Source organism: Myodes glareolus, chromosome 5 (genome assembly GCF_982192425.1).
Source record: "Myodes glareolus chromosome 5, mMyoGla1.1, whole genome shotgun sequence".
Taxonomy (NCBI): Eukaryota; Metazoa; Chordata; class Mammalia; order Rodentia; family Cricetidae; genus Myodes; species Myodes glareolus.
In genome coordinates, this window is record NC_142030.1 from 94,910,978 (window position 1) to 94,928,081 (window position 17,104).

Consider the following 17,104-nt stretch of genomic DNA (forward strand, 5'->3'; position numbering starts at 1 on the left):
TGGGCACACTGATGCAGAAAGTGTGAGAAGCGATAGCACCTGTCCAACTCTTCCAAGTCAGTCCCGGGAAGGACCAATTTGCTGCCATTTGCTCTCGTGTACATCTGGAGACTTGTCACTCCCTTTCCTTCTCCTCGCTGATTTTAAAGGTATGGTTCCACACAGCTGGTCAAACAGTTCTGTCTTAATTAGTCATTGATGAAAGGGAACATGAATGCGGTGGGGATTTTCCTGAAACTGGTAAATGGTTCTCAGGGAAACTGACCAAAATAAAATCAAGTCCTGACTCTGTGGTTTCTGCAACTCCTTTGGCCTTAGACAAGGTGCTTATTGTGTAGCCCTCCCCCAGGAGCTGACACCATTCTCCACTCCCACCCTCATGCCCCCCGGGGAGGTATTTTAAGATTCAGGACTTAAATTTATAAGGCTCGGGAAGTCAACAAAACTCACACGTCTCTGGAAGCTCCTAAAACTTACAAGACCTACAAGGGCACCTCCCTGAGATTATATACATACATACATACATATGCATAGACATATACATACATATGCACATACACATACATGCATGCATATGCATATACATATGCATATACATGCATGCATATGCATATACATGCATATATGCATGTACACATACATACATATGCATATGCATGTACATACATATGCATACACACACATACACACACACACACACACACACACACACACACACACATATATATATTCCAGTTGCTCAATCTGACAAACTGCCTCCAAGTCATTTGGAGAAACTCCAGGTATGCTGCTTGTGCTTGTCGTCACCTGTGATGGAGTGCACCTTAAAGTAATGTAACTATCTTTAAGGTACCCATCCTCCTGGAAGTAACCCTGATCAGCTGAAGTTCCCTCAATCCCAGCATCCTAATATGAAAAACGGTACTGAAAATGTTTCCTGCTTTGAAACAGCAGTTGATAGGCTTAGATGCACTGGTTCTCTTGCACCCAGTCTGATGCACAACATCTCAGAGTCACTGGTTCTCTTGCACCCAGTCTGATGCACAGCATCTCAGAGTCACTGGTTCTCCTGCACCCAGTCTGATGCACAGCATCTCAGAGTCACTGAGAATTGGCTGTCACAGCCTTTGCCCACCTGTGTATTGTTGGGCCTCTCCTGATACGTCCTCCAGTGGCTATTGCCACCCAGGCCCCTGTCACTTTCTCCTCTCCAACGTTTTCCAGAATTCTCAGTAGAAATAGCTGCACTTTCCCATTCAGAGCCTTTGCCCTCAGAACTTCACCAATGGATGCAAATGAGGAAACAGATTTAATCAAACAATAAAATTAGATTTTACCCCCTGAGTTGTTTGGGCAGAGGAAGGGCTTTATGAACTAGCCTAATCAGAGAAATGTCGCTGAAAATATAATTAAAACTGGGTTTTCACTCATGGGTAGAATTTGGATAACTGCTGAGAACGGAGGTGGCGAGGAAAAGTGTTTGGAGGCCGTGTTTGGTAGGTGTGAGTCTTGTGGGTGTCCTGATACAAAAGGGCAGGTGACAGGAAGCTGAGCATGGGCAAGAGTTCAAATTGATACAGGATCTAGAGTGTGTTAGTTTCTATACAAGTCACTTTTCTACTTTTCAGGAACCATCTAACAGTTTTTAAGTTTAGTTGCAAGAAATCCAGAAGGACCAGAAAGATGGCTTAGTAGGTGAAGTCTATCATCTCTCTCTTTCTCTCTCTCTCTCTCTCTCTCTCTCTCTCTCTCTCTCTCTCTCTCTCTATCTATATATCTATCTATATATCTATCATCTATCTATCATGTATCTGTCTATTGTCAGTATCTATCTATCAATCATTTATCACGTATCTATCTATCTGTCCATCTATCAACTATCTATCTTCTATCTATCTTTCATATACACACATACAAACAACACAATAAGTAAATTTTAAAAAGATAAAAAGGAATACTAAAGAAAATATCAAAGAAAATATCAAAGAAAGATTCCTCAAAGAATCTAAGGATATCCACATCTTAACTTTCTGTGGATGGTCAGGAGACACTACAGTTTAAATAATGTGATATTTTGTGTAAAATAAAGCTTTGAAATGAATGGAAGTCAATATGAAATAAATTTAGTCTAATTCTAAAGACTAGAAATGAAGGAAGCAGGGAAAAATAACCACTTTATTTGATGAAAAGAAATTTCATCAAATCCCTCCTGTATGCATGATTTGGAGAAGGGTCTGAAACAGTGATGGGGGATGATTCACGCCTGTAGCAGATGACCTGGATTAGAAATTTGGCTCTGCCCTGCCTACAAGTGTTCTTACTGCATGTTTTCTGTTTAAGCATTCTTTGTTTCTTCAGAGAAACAAATCAAGTTGAAAGTACAGTGGCTTTATATGAATTGATAACTCAGCTGAAAAGGGTTTCGATACCTTGAGGCAATCAATACTCACTTGTTTAAATAGATATAAATGTTATAGGGAAAACACTACAATATAAATGCAAACAGATTTTAAAGCCAACTGCATATGGTGCCAGTGGTTGCATTTATTCTTGTCCTTGTCATGGCTAAAACAACATTCAAAGATAATATTAAAACATTACAGCTCTTAGCACTCAGGTTCACATCAACCAGAAGATGCAATAGCCCAAAGGAGATGGTGCTCCTAGTAGCTGAATCTGGACCATTTAAGGAAAGTTAGGAGAGCCACCTACAGGACACCAGGGTAGTAGAGTCCACAAGGGACCTTCACTGGACCCACTTACCGATGAGTGCAGAAATACTTTGATATTTTTACATCCTGTAAGACTGTATCAATCACAGTGGCCAGATCACCCAAATATGCCTAACATAAGCACAAAAGATAGAAATCAATAGAGGAGCATCCAGAAGCAAACTGAAAAAGACATTACTGCAAGCTTTGGCCTTACTATAATTAAAACACTTCACTGATGCCTATGACATGGTGTGCTTTTAAAAATACCATCTGAAAGAACCCAAAATTAAAATACGCATTAGTACAAAACTGCAGTCCTAGACCAAGGCAACCATGCATGACTGGCAGGAAGTTTAGCATTCTTCTCCATTTTGGGATCCTTCCCAAAGTGATGGACTGTCCACTAACATCCCACCAGGACACAAGACTGCAGCCAGCCCTCTTGCAGACAAGCAAAACGCAGCAGAGAGCTTTTCTGCAGTCAAGGTGTTAAAGAGTTAGTTGTGTGTTAGTTACATGGGATTCTGTTTTTAGCCACAGCATATTTAATTACAAAGGGCTCACAATTATGCCTAGAGAGGCAAAATCAAAAGCAAGCATTGTAGTCTTTGCCGCTAAAGACCTTCTTCTTCGGTGCTGATAGGCCTTTGTTGCACACAGGAAACACGGCCATACTCATGGATTCCCTCCACTAGGTCAAGAGTTACACTTTTCCCTTATGAGGACCTTTTTTTTTTAACCTGCAGAAAAAAAAAAAAACCCTACAGATGTCCACATCACACCCAAAAATTGTTTTTTAAAAATCTAATTTAAACACTGAAAAACCGAAAGCTAATATGGTTGGATGCTTCAAAGGGCACTATATTTTATTCAGCTCTGTTGGACATTCACATGTTGAAATGCACTGGCTCTTCTATGCACCAGGTGACTTGATTGTTCATTCGACAAACCGAGTCTGAGTTCAACTCTCCCACCTTTTACAGAAACCACAAGTTTTTCCTGACAGTGAAATGTATTCCACAGCACCTCTAGTGTGGGCTCTTAGAAGTAACCGAATTTCACTAATCCTCTGCTTCCCTCTTCAGATGGGTGAAAACTCTGTATACATATGCAAAATTGCCAAAGAATGAAAAACAAAATTGAAAGATATCTCCAATGGATTATTGGGAACAATTGGCCAGCCATCTTGTTAGCCATGACTGTTTTCCTATGGAAAGACAGTCAACAGAATAATTTCAGTGGTTGAGTTTGAAAGTAGAAAATGTGAAGTTGTTTAAGTTGTTTTAAGTTGGAAAAAGGGTGTCAGTGATCTGAAATGTGCTAACCCATAGATTCCAATCAGACTCATGATAGGATTAAGTCAGACCTAAAAGTCCTCCCACATTCACAGGTTTAATGTGTTAATTATCACTTAGGTATTAATCCCGTTAAGAACTCTAAATTAAGGACTCATGGTATAGCTAGGAAGCTGCCTGATGCTAAAGTGATTAGGGTTGTCTTTTAAAGTTATATACTGGGAAATAATACCACCTTGTAAAAACCTAAAGACTTACATTAAATTCATACTCAGAACTCTAGAAATGTATGATGCCCATGGAGGTGGTTTGGGATAGTGTGATGCCCTTCTGTTGTTCAAGGCTCCGCCCTCTGTGTGTCATCCGCAGAGTGTCTCTGAAGCCTGGTCGCTAACTGTGCTGTTCTCTTCTCCCCACACCAACAGGTAGAGTTGACACTGCTTTGAATGCTTTAATCTGTTTATCTTAATCATGCACTTAATATATCGTATCATTTGTCATTTTGACTGGTAGCTGAATAGGACCAGTCAACTATTCTCCGTCATTCTATTCAAGCCTTTCAATCAAAGTTATTACATTAATGCCTAATCTTTACAAAGGTGTGCAGAACATCAAAATTACGGTTTGGGAGAGTTTTTTTCTATGAAAGAATTGTATTACTCTAGCTTCAACTTCTGAAGTACAATTAAAATGGGTTGACAGACTGAAAATTGTTCAGACACTCCTCTTCCATTAACTTCCATCCGAGCTTTTCACTCTGTCTGCTTAGTCAATGATTTAAAGACAAACTTCATTTTGCAGATATAATAAAAAAAATTATTCTTCCAGAAGTAAGACTTGCAACAAGTAGACAAAGTTCTCACCATCCTTTCTAAAGAAGAACAATCTAGCAGCATCATTTTCCTTCTCTTCCTCTTGAAAGGCAAGCTCAGCAGAGAACAGAATTGCCCATCTAATCATCAACTTATTAATGCCAGTCCTCAAAAAGCAGTCTGTGTTTACATGGTTTTTATGGTCAGTAATTATTTCCTATCAGTCTAGCCTTTCAAGTTTTTAAAAAGCAACAGATTGGATGAAAAAAACAACAGAACCAGATGAAGAAATATTGCAAAGATCATTTTTCAAGTACCAATTTAATTATCTAGGTAAATATTGTGTGGGCCCCCTATGTTTCCAACCTCACAATAGACCAAGGAAGTCCACCATCAGCAGGCGGCACTCTCCAGGAAATCACACTGCCCAGCCATTGGGAAGCCTGCAGAACCCTGAAAGGTCTGCAGGTATTCAGTGTTTCTGGGCCTGTCTATGAGAACATGCAAGGCTTCTCCACATCTTCTAAAACAACGGGTACCCTCACAATCCTTCAGAAGCATCTGTGTAAGTTGTCACATGACCAGAAAAAAATCTTTATTATTCTTTTTTCACTTAAGTTTGCACGGAAAAAGTTGCCAGCACTCAGCTTCCAGCAAGTAGGTATAAAGTACAATGACCAGGGAAAGTAGAAGTCAATCTGGAGGGCTCCTCGCCCTTCTGTTGTTCACCTACCCCAGAGACAACAGGGACCTTGTCACATTAGGCTTTCAAAGAAGGCTTCTGTTAGTAATAGCACTGTTTTAAAAAAATGGGAATGTATCAAAGGAAAGCCTCAAGACAGAAACTTTATATAACCTTTAACCCACAAAGACCGGAGCAAGCACTCACCGCTGGACAGGTTCTTGATTTGGTTAGTAGAATCCTTAAATGGCTCCCAGAAAACCTTAACTGAGTATTGTCAAGAGTTGGGGCAGGGCCCCTCCTTCCAATTACCCAGCAGTCCCAGATTGCTTTCTGATATGCCAGAGGAGATACATCTCTCAGACATCCAAGGAAAGCCTGGCAAAGGAAACTCCAGGTACACACAATGCACAGACACACACATCACAGGCTGGTTGTTGTGACCCCTGCCTGCATGGATTACCCCTCTGATAATAATGAACACAGCAAGGTGTGTTGAGAAAACATCTGGCTGGTGCTTTCTGTAAGAAGGCCACATACAAGAGCACAAATGCACCTGAAGGTGGGAAGTACCATTTACCAGCGACCTCCCCAGCAACACAAAGAGCACCAGGAACCCTCGTGGCTCTCTTCACAGAGTGCCAAAGTCTCCTAACATCACTGGAACTCCACTTACTGGAAAGAATTGAGTCACAAGAGCTCTTAAAGGATATTCACTATTTAAGAATTCCAGAAGAGGAAAAGTACCATTAGATGGCATGCCTGCCTCTATAAGTGTGTGTGTGTGTGTGTGTGTGTGTGTGTGTGTGTGTGTGTGTGTGTAAGAGACAGAGAAATAGAGCCAGGGAATGCTTACAGCCTCCGGACCCAACCCACACACACACTCATTCACTCACTCCAAGCTTTTCAACTTCAAGACTCAATGTATGGGGACATCAGAAAGCTGAGGTTTCATTTCCCCATTCAAATAACTTTAATAGTATGTCGAACATGCAAGATGCAAGGTAGGAGCGGTGGGAGCGGTGGGAGCAAGCATGCTTCTCCTCCTCCTTGCCTCCCATTCTGACATGCTAGACCTGGTTTTTCCCTCAAAAAGCAATGTGGCTTCATGCAGGACCTATGGGCTCCCCTCGCTCCACAGGGACCACGGACACGTAAAAAAGCTCTTGGTGTGGCCTTCTGTCTGCACTGATAAATCAGAGAACGCCGGCAAAACTTCTTGGCTTGCTCAGGTATCCTCTCTGGTCCCTGGGCACCCACGCGCAGATTTCGCAGTTCGGGCTACCCAAAGGAGACCCTTCAGTCGATCAGTTAAAAACCCCACAGAACTCCCTGCACTGGGATCCAAAAGCTCCAAGGCTCCCCGCACAGGATGGGGAACCCGAAGGCTCCCTTCATTGGTTCCCCACAAAGCAGGCTGAAGCTTCATGCTTTCTCAATCCAGTTGCCTGAGACCCATGCCCAAGTCGCGTGTGGTGTTCCCGCCTGCCCTCTGGCTTAGAGGGTCCAAGCATGCTGCACCCTGGCAGCTAACCCTTCCCGCAGCCTAAAGCCCAGGTTTAGGTTCCAAGTTCCCGCGTCTGCCTGGGAGAAGGGACAAGGAGGCTGCCTGGCTAGGAAAGTCTGTGCAGAAGGCGCCCCCCTAGTCGGGGCAGCTGTCTCCTCCATCCCGGCTGACCAGCCAAGGGAACCCGCGGCATCAGTGTCCGCCAGCTTGGGGCACAGCGCGGCCGCACTCACCAGCCTTGCCCGAGCCGCAGCTGCAGCCTCTGGGAGCTGCCAAGCTCCGAGCTTCCCCAGTGAAGATGGTGGTGTGTGTCGGGAGACCACCCATTCCAGCGTCTGGCAACCCGGCGGCGACTCTGGCTGCTCAGCACTGAAGCTAGAGGAAGAGGAGGACAAGGAGGAGGAGGAAGGAACGGCGCAGTCGGACGCCATCTGCTGTACACCTCTGCGCATCCATTGGCTGCCTGGTGCGTCCCCGGGAGCCGCGGGGCGCCGGGCCACGGGGAGCCACCTTGCGCCTAGCCTCCCGCAGCAGCTGCTCCGGGTGCCCCTCCCTCACCCCTTTTCCTCCTCCCTCATCTCTCCTCCGGTCCCTCCTCCCCTTCTCCGGGTTAGTGCACCCTTCAGACCCCAGGGCTCCTCAACCAGCTCCCCTGAGCTAGCAACCTGAGGTGAAACTGGCCTCGACCCCATGGGCTCATCTGCAACCGTCGACGCAACTGTTTTCCCAACTCTAAAGCTTTCTGGGGTGCAGGTGCTGGTTGGATGAGGGAGATGCCACAGCTGGGCTGAGCACCTGATGAGTGTTGCAGGGAACCACTCTGAGCCTTAGGGTGGGTACAGAGGAAAGTCAAGGAAAGATAGGGAAGAAAGAGCAAAAGGGGTGGGGTTGCTCTTGGCACACTTTTCTGCAGGCACTCCCTGATCCAACCCCTCAAGCTTTCCCAAGCCTCAGAGTTCCTCCCACTGACAACAGAAAAAGACAAAGATCCCAGCAGGGTGTGTAGGAGAGGCACACTGGGGTACTAAGGCATGAGACTCCCCAGAGACTGTCGCCGCAAATCTATCAAATACCTTGAACAAGACTTAGCTCTGGGACCTGTGGTTTACAGGAGATTCTTTGTCCTAGAGGGAGAGTGCAGGAGGTGCGGTATGCTCACCTAGGTAGGGATGCCAGAGGCAGCACAGAACTGGAGAGTCCTAGCCCGCCCAGGTGAGGCAGGCAGGAAAGCAGCCCAGACAGCTCTGAGGCAGGCGAGAAACAGAGCTTCAGCTCTGAAGGTCCTTTGCCTACTCCGACACTTGTTCCAAACCCTCCTGGTTTCTGACAGCTTTGATCCAGAGAACTTCTTAAGCTTGTTCAGAGAGATGAGGTTGCTTCAAAAGGAGAAAAGCAAGGGGGATAGGGGGGAGTCAAGACTACCTATTGCCAATTACTGGGTATTTTGCTTGTCTTAGCTCTTTAAAAGTATAAGTACAGAGACAGTGGGGGAATGTATCCTTCTTATTTTATCCAGTGCCTGGGACGCCATGGGTGTCTAAAAGGAAGCAAAAATAATAATGGTAAAATTAAAGCTTGATGTCATAGCACAAATTAGATTAAAGACTTAGAGTAGCTAGGATCTGCCACAGGGGGACAAACAAATCAAAAGACTGTAAGTGCCATTGTAAGCGGAAACGTGAATATTTTGGTGAGCAGCTTGCTGTGGGACAGGTTCTGAAAGTTGGAAGCCTTAGCACTGAAAACAGCAATGGCTGTTGTCCTGGTGAGCGCGGTGCTCACATCTGGGGTTATGCCTCTCTTTCTAGCTCATTGCCTTAAAAATACATCAGTTGTCATCCAGATCTCTAAATATCTCCCCAAACCCAAGACCACACAATTTGTTATCCCAAGTGGTAAACAATGCCAAGGAGAAATGGGTCCATTATATTTTATTGTAATCTTGATATATATATTGAGATCAATAGCCAATGGGTTTCATTTAAGTAACTTGAGAAACAACAGCCAGAGACAAACGTGTCTGCTTTCCTGAAGTGTTCCACCACTGCTGCCCAGCTTTCAAGCTTCCCAGAATCCATACTGCATCTTCAGGCCCGATCACTGGCTCACACACTCCAATCACAAAGCTTGGCTTCCCAAGCTTTCTTGAATGAACCATCAACGATGACGGTAGAGTATGCCAATCATGGATATCTTGGTACTTCATCCACCCCACCTCAGAGTCATCGGCTTGTATATTTTGCTTTAGGCTGGTGATTTGATTTGAACCTGCATTCTAAATTAAATAATCAAGCTCCTTCTTACTAATTCCATCCACGACCTCAACAAGCCACTTGTGATGCTCATAAAAATATTGAAATTTCTTTTAAGATCTAGCTTTCCTCCTCTGTCTCTCCTATTTGGTCATCAGGTGTTCAGATCCAGAAATATAGATAATACTTATATCCCAATTATATCCTTGCTTTGGGCTTCATTCTGTGTGTGCATGCATGCACACACACACACACACACACACGTGCACACACACATACATGGTATATGTATGTGTGCATGGTTTATGAGTATATGTGCTCATGTGTGTTTACATGAGTGTGTGTGTTTGCATGTGTGTGAGCATGCATGTGGAGGCCAGAGGTCAACAGCAGGCTCCTCTTTTACCACTCCCCACTTTACTTTTTTAAAGACAAGGCCCCCCTGACCCAGGGGCTCACTATGACAGCTGTGTACTGAGTTAGCCACTGAGCTGTTCCTGTCTGACCAGCTGCTTGATTCCAGGCATAAGTCACTGCTCCTAGCTTTTCCCGTGGGTACTGAGGATCAGACCTCAGGTTCTCATGCTTGTGATCCAAACAGTGTGCTGACTGAACCATCATCCCGGCCTCTGTATTTCTGTTTCTTAGAAGAAAAGAAAAACAACTCGAAAGAATGAAGTCCAAGTGAGTTCTAAATGCAATAGACCTGTGAGTATTAAACGTCATCCCTTCTCTCTCCTGTCAGCCGGAGGACAGTCGCTGCTCTTTAAGGCATCATGCTGACCATAGTATTTTAGGAAAGTCATGGTGTAAGATGACAGAATTTTACCTGGCATTGTGTAATAATGCATAAATCTTGTAAAAGGAACATGCAGACCAAAAATTCCTTCTAACCTCATCTTTCCACTGCTAGCCCCGAAGCCCTGGTTTATGTTCAAATGGGATTTAGTAAAATATCAGTTCCTTCCTGAGATGGTCTGCCTTGGCCCTTAGAAAGCACTGGCCTTAAACATGTGCATTAGATGAGAAGGCTTTGCAGGGTAGACTAGGCAGGAAGATAGGCAAGAAAGACTTTTAGACAGGAACACAGGTTTTATAAAACACAGGACCAGGGGAAGCATTTGGAGGAATGTAGCCTGAAGAGTAGGTGGCATCATTATCTGTGAGGAACAGATCAATAGGGGTGGAAAATAAGCTGGAGGTCAGAAATTCCCGTAACCTCCATACACAGATGGCAAAGGCGCCCGTCACCAACCTTTTAACAAGTACACAGGAAACAATAGAACAATAGAAGAGGGGAGGGCTGGAGGCCTGTTGGGATTCATTCCCTAGTGCAAACCAGAGCTAGCTAGCACTACAGAGGAAAGTAACCCTTGCTATCCAGGCGCTGTTGGAGTTTAAGTGCTCCAACAGTTGCTGGGTATGTGTGCTTGCCGTTGCCACCAACACGGTTTCTGAACACCGTGTTTTCCTGAGGAAAAAAAAAAATCCTGTAAACCAAACAAGCAAATAGCGACCTAAACAAGAGCTAGAGAAGGTGTGCTGATAAGGAAGCCCAATTTAAAACAGGCGCGAGAAAATGCAAGTGCTGGTATCTCAGGCTTGCACCCAGGCAGTCTCGCTGAGTCGAGGATACCCATGTGCAAGGAAGCTGTGAGTGGAGTCCAACACCGGGTCACTTTGTGGGAGCAGAGCTGGAGGAGGAGGGAAGGAGAAAAAGGGACCATGATTGTCTCATTTACACAATTCATTCGGTCCAATTCCAGGTTGGCCGAGATCCTGTGGCAAAACTGAACATATTTTTTTTTCTGCCAAAAAAGAGCATTTAGTGTTGGCATGGATGTGCAAGCTTTGAGTTTGGTCCAGTAATTTGATTTTGATATGTCAACATCTTAAAAGGCAACCTAAAGATGATGTCTCGGAAAGCCGTGCAACAAAACTCCACTGGCCCCTGGCCCAGCTTGGCCGCCCTGAGGCGCCGGAGTCCTCCCAGAACACCCTCGGCATTCCCAAACTTAGTCCCGAACCATCAGCCTCAGTCACGCATTCATAGATGTGCTGTGTGTCTAGCCTATTCCTACTAGCACAGCATCAGGTAGTCACGATCTGGTGAATTAGTCGGCTTACCCTCATGGAGCCTATTGTCTAACATGAGCAGTAAACACGCAGGCAGCCTAGATGTGGTTATGATCATGTAACGTGAACGGAAAGAAGGTCTGTCTAGGAAGGTAGAGTACAGAAGGATGAAAAGATGGGGGCAAGGGCAGGCAAACTTCTCAGAGAAAGGGATGTTCAGGCTCAGGCACAGAAGAAAATGGGGGATTTAATATATTCTGTCCTAGAAATCAGGTAGTGAGCTAAGTCATTCTCATGTGCCATTCAATCTAGACAGCCACACCTGTGAGGCACACCCTGTCATCAGCTCCACTTGACAACAGAGCCATCGAGAACGTGGGCATCTGAGTCACACAGCAGGGGAGCGGCACTTGGATCTGACCACAGGCCGTCTGGTGCTGTGTGCGCACTCAACCCCTGAGACATACTTGATCTCTCTTACAGTCAGGCACCAACCAGGATGGGTAGAGACATGAGATAACATGCCACGACCCTGCAACTCAGAGAGCTGGCACATGACCCGTCAAGGAATGAAGTAGCTGAAGTGTAGTGGTAATGGTGGGGAGGACCCCCAGGCATGATGGGAGAGGTGGGCAGACAGCAGAACTGCTTAGCCTCCGTAAGTCAATGGGGAGTGCTAGCTGTCTGTGTCATAGGATCTGGTTTAGACATTAAAAGATCACATTGGTGCCATACATGAACCAAGAATATGCGCAACAGGGAAGCCAGGGGTTCATGCAAAAGATAATGATGGCTTCATGTAAAGGGAATTGGATTTGACTGCTGTTGGGAAGACGTCTTGCCTCTCTTTGGTTCTGCTTCTCCCTCCACAGGTCCCACACCTTGTTTTAGCATTTAAAATCCTAAAAGCAAACTAAAACCAAAAAAAAAAAAAATCCTTAATTCTTCATGTCATTCACAGGTGGTAGGGCTGCTTCCTTGCCACATACTAATGTGGAAGAGAAGGTCTCTGGCAGTAAGTTTCCCATTTGGTGCACGCTTCACTTCTGCACAGTAGTCTAAAAGCCCCTCCTCCTAGCCCAGTGATCACGATCATCCCAGTCCTTTACTTTGTTTGACAGCTTGTCCTCCAATACTACTTACTAACTCAGAATCTGAAGGTCAGCTGTTTCTTTCAGCCTGCTGTTCCGCAACATCATAAAGTCAAGAGAGGCTGAAACGTGCTCTTCCCTAACCAAGAGAACATGGACAGACAACCTCCCTAGACTCCAGAAGCAGCTCTGAATAAAGGGGAGATAATAAAACCCCCAAAGTGACAACTTGGACCACATTCATAATGACTTGGGCTGTAAAGACCAGGTGTTATGTAGATGGGAACTTGTTATTATCCAAAGACTTGGCAACCTGAATCCTCTTCTACTGGGCACCAAGCCATGCAATACACATAGGTCTAACTTTGATGAGGTGGGTAGAACTTCTGTCTTCTATTTTGCTGTTTTGCAAGGACATCAGCATGTTTGATGGGAAGGAGGTCTGTTTGCGGGCAAGAAAGGCAGGAAAACACATCTGTACATGCAAACACAGGTACCTGTCCTCCTACACATACATGAACATAAGCATGTGCCTCACATACATGAATACACACATGCACCTGTGTGTCCATGCATCTGTACTTCTGTAAGTACACATACACCTAAACACACATGAACACATACACATAAACATTTACTTAAACTCACAGGAACATCCATGCACAGAGGAGATAAATAAAAAGAAGCCCTTGCCAGGGATATTTCTAACATATTTCTCTTAGATTCTGAACATCAGAATTTTCCTCGCTACTAGCTACCTCGGTCTCTATGCTATGTGTCATCTCCCTGAGGCTCCCTGTCATATCAGTTTGATTCCCAGAAACCTATTGTCTTCATCCTGTCACTTGACAAGCGTCCCTTCATAAATACCACTCTCTCAGAAAAGCCTTTCTGCCCTTTCTTTATAGGAGATAGCATGTGCCGTCTCCGTGTATCTCCTCATCTGGTTTTCCTTTTCTCCATCGTACTGACCATGATCTGAAATTCAGTTACATTGCATAATCGTCTCAACATTTTTATCCCATCAAAAATACAAACCCACGCTGGAGAGGTTGCTCAGTGGTTAAGAACACTTGTTGCTCAATTGTGAGGACCTTTGCATTAATGTCAGGAGGCTTTAAAACACCTTTAATTCCAGCTCCAAGAGATCTGACACCTTCCTTAACCTTTCCAGGTACCTACATATACATATTTACACAGGCCACATCTCTCTCTCTCTCTCTCTCTCTCTCTCTCTCTCTCTCTCTCTCTCACACACACACACACACACACACACACAAATAAATTTTAAAAGGAAGAATGAAAGCCCCCCCACCCCCGGCCTCCCACTCCTCCACCTCCTCACCCCCTCCACACACACACCATACTTACAGTACCACTCAGTGCCTGGTAGAGCCTCAGTGAAAATGTCATAATGGTGCAGACAGTATGGCATTGCCTTACTGACTTTTGGGAACCTTTTGAATCTGGTTGTCCTTTACCTTATTCTCATATTAATTTCTGTTTCCAACATAGACCATTAGTCACAATCTCAGGAGGACTGTCCCAACTGTCCTTCTCATACCCAGTGAAGTTCTCCAATCGAGTTCTTCTTCACACTTCACTGGCAAATTCTCAAAGTGCCCCTCCTCTAAGAAATTGTCCTAGACCTAATTTCATTTCACATTTATCTATTTTTTCTCCTACCAGATACATTGATGCGCATTATCTGTGTTTTTCAATTAACTGTATACTATTTCCCACTGTTCTCTAATGGTTTTGTAACAATTAGCCTACTCCCCTCAGCTGCATTGGTAGTTCCTTGAGGGTAGAGGCTAGGGGAGCTGTTGCCTTCCCTTGCACAATTTTTCACATGCAGCAGGCACTCAGTAAATACCTGTTGGTGAACTAAGATGTGTGAAGAATCTGAACGAGAGCTAGCCTTCCTGTGGTCACGTGATGTTAAACACATATCACTTTAGGATTGTAACAGCAAGCCTGCCTAGCCACATGTATCTGTGGGCAGAGACCTTGCTGCATTCAGGCTCCACTGCCCATTCGTTGAACAAATACAGACAGAATCCGCTTCATAGCAGACATCAATGCAAGCAATGTCCTGGAGAAGGTTGCTATATGAGAAAAGAACACTTATTTGGCAATACAAGCCTTGCAGGGATCCTGAGGACACAGCGAACACCCAAAGAGGGGAATCGCACCTAGACTGACCACCAGGTGGAATCCATCTGCATCTTTCTGCATTTAGAGCCAGGAAAAGTAATCTTCAGATTCTGTGATTTGCTGGTTTTTACCCTGCTGTGCTCCAGTCAGGAGTAATTCTATAAAAGGACAGTACGGACTTTCTCACGACTAATGGTCAGGGGAAACAGTTGCCATCATGACACCTGTGCATTTCGGAGAAACATTCTTTCTGCTCAAATGCCCAGTACTTGTACAGCGAGGATCCTTGTCTTATTCTTCTCCTAGCTTCCTAAATGCACACGGCGCGTGTGCTCCTCACCTCAACCCATACATGTTAGGGTACACTAAGGTTCTAGATTGGACCCCTTTCTTACTCTATCTAGTCTCTCTTCTTAATTGGATTTATCTTATTTTAGATAGCATTCTGCTAGTAGCAATGCCTTTATTGATGTCCCTTGCTACAGTAGTCAGTATAACTTAGGTTATGCAGTGTTAACAAATTAACCCACAAGCCTCTGGGCAAAGCACAGGAAGCATCTTGAATGTGACACATATATGTTAACAAAGGAACCTGTGACACTGCTCTGCCACCAGGAACACTGCAGGACACTGTGGCAGCAGTGAGTGACCTAGAAAAAAAAAAAACAGTATCGACTTCTATATGTCAGCACAAAGTGACATTATACATTGGCCAGAGCTGATCATGTGACTACCATAATCCACAGTGCTCAAATATATAGGCAAGCGCACAGACATGATAGTGATGGCAGTCTCTCCCACAACTCGGGGCTCCAATTCTGTAGACAGGAGCTTTATGAGCATCAAACTTGAACTTCAAACTAAAGACTTACTTTGCTCAACCCCAAATTCTGAGCATGCTGCTTCATCCGATCTTCCTCTCATTTTATATTTAGATAACTTGTTACATTAGATCTTTTCTCAAAATAAATCTTATATGAATGCATTTCTTTGATTGCTCACTATCATTACCCTGATCTAATACACAGTGGGCTTTCATTTTAGAAGGTGTCACAGTTGTCAACTGGACCAGGTCATGAATCAGCACAACAAAAATGACACTGGGCACTCCTACAAAGTATTTTCTTAATGAAATCATGAGAAGCATAATATGCACTGTGCCTTCTCGGGGCAACACAGAGAGCAGGTAAATGGAAGAAGGACACTTTGCTTTTCCCTGCTTGCATTTGCTCTTGCTGGCAAGTTCTCCTGTCCTGTACCTGTTACTGCAGCCCAATTCTCTGCCTGATATCAGGACCAGCTTTTGGGGGAAAAGTAGCAGCTCCCCAGGAATCCTCCAGGCCTTCAGTTCCAAACCAGGACAGCTGATATGTTCAGGTTCCAGGCTCCTAGGCTTGGCAATGACTGGACCCTTGGCCTCTCTGGCGTGAGACAGCCATTATTGATCTACCCAGACCAAATTGTGTAAGTCAATCTAAGAAACTTCCTTTTGATATATTGCCCATACCTTATATTCTCCTCTTCTATGGGACACTGGCAAACACAGAAGGTGTTAGTAGCTTTATGGCTGACCCACTTTCCTAAATTCTGCTTCATAAAAATCCCTTTATCCATATAGTAACCACAGATATCGAATCAAAATAGACATTGGATAAAGCCCTTTGATGATGCCCAATACACTTAGAATAAATTCCAAATTCTTCATGAGACCTCATCCATCTGTGAGAACCATCTGAACCATCTCCTCCATCTTGAGCCTTTCCCTCCCTTGCCTGGTCATCCCTGAACTGCAGCCATGCATTCCTGCTTCAATGTTGTTTGAAGACTTTTGTGTGATGTCTAGCTTGTGTTTAGAGCACGCACCCTGCCCCTCATGCAGCACCTCTCTCCCGTCTCTCAGACAGACCTCAGTGAGCACCGGCTCCACAGAGACACCTTTCTGGATGCTTATACAAAGCAACCACCAGTCGCTGTCATGGTGACTGCTTGGTTCTTTGCATAGCACAGACCATGCCGTGGTCAGTGGCTACTTCAGTGCCTGTTTATCCACAGTAATAAAAGCCCAGAGAGATGTGGGTTTTGATTATTCACTCTTGACATCCCCAGTGCCCCAAGGAACATGATCAGGTACAGAGTCGGCCCTCAACACACTTAAACAAGAGAAAAGCACTTTCCAGTTCACTTACAAACTCTGGAGCCTGTGCTTGCTCTCGCCTTCAACTTCAAAGTGAGCATTGCCTTCCTTTTTATATATATTTTAGCACAAATCAAAAGAAATGAAAGAGCGAAGGGATCGCCAGTGTGCTGGGGATTTGACGTCTTCTCCTTGCCAATCAGAGGGAAGAAACTAACTAAAGAAGCAGCTACTTGTCACATCTAGAAGTTCTTTTGACCCCAGTGATTAAGATGACGTGCCTGATGTGGTGAACTTTTGTATTATGTCGACAGAGAACTGGGAAAACAGTCCTTTTGTCACATTGAGTTTTCAATTTTGGTGATGGCTGTCACAGTTCCACAA

The 17,104-nt window shown here is 44.6% G+C and overlaps 1 protein-coding gene across 1 annotated transcript in view; it reads right to left on the minus strand.

The window, feature by feature from the left end:
- Positions 1–7,451, minus strand: part of Thsd7b (thrombospondin type 1 domain containing 7B) — an 878,050-nt gene extending 870,599 nt beyond the window's left edge. The window contains exon 1 of the mRNA XM_048430634.3: positions 7,244–7,451. The gene's annotated coding sequence lies outside the window, so the exon portion shown is untranslated. The remainder of the gene's footprint in view (positions 1–7,243) is intronic.
- Between the last annotated feature and the right edge of the window lie 9,653 nt (positions 7,452–17,104).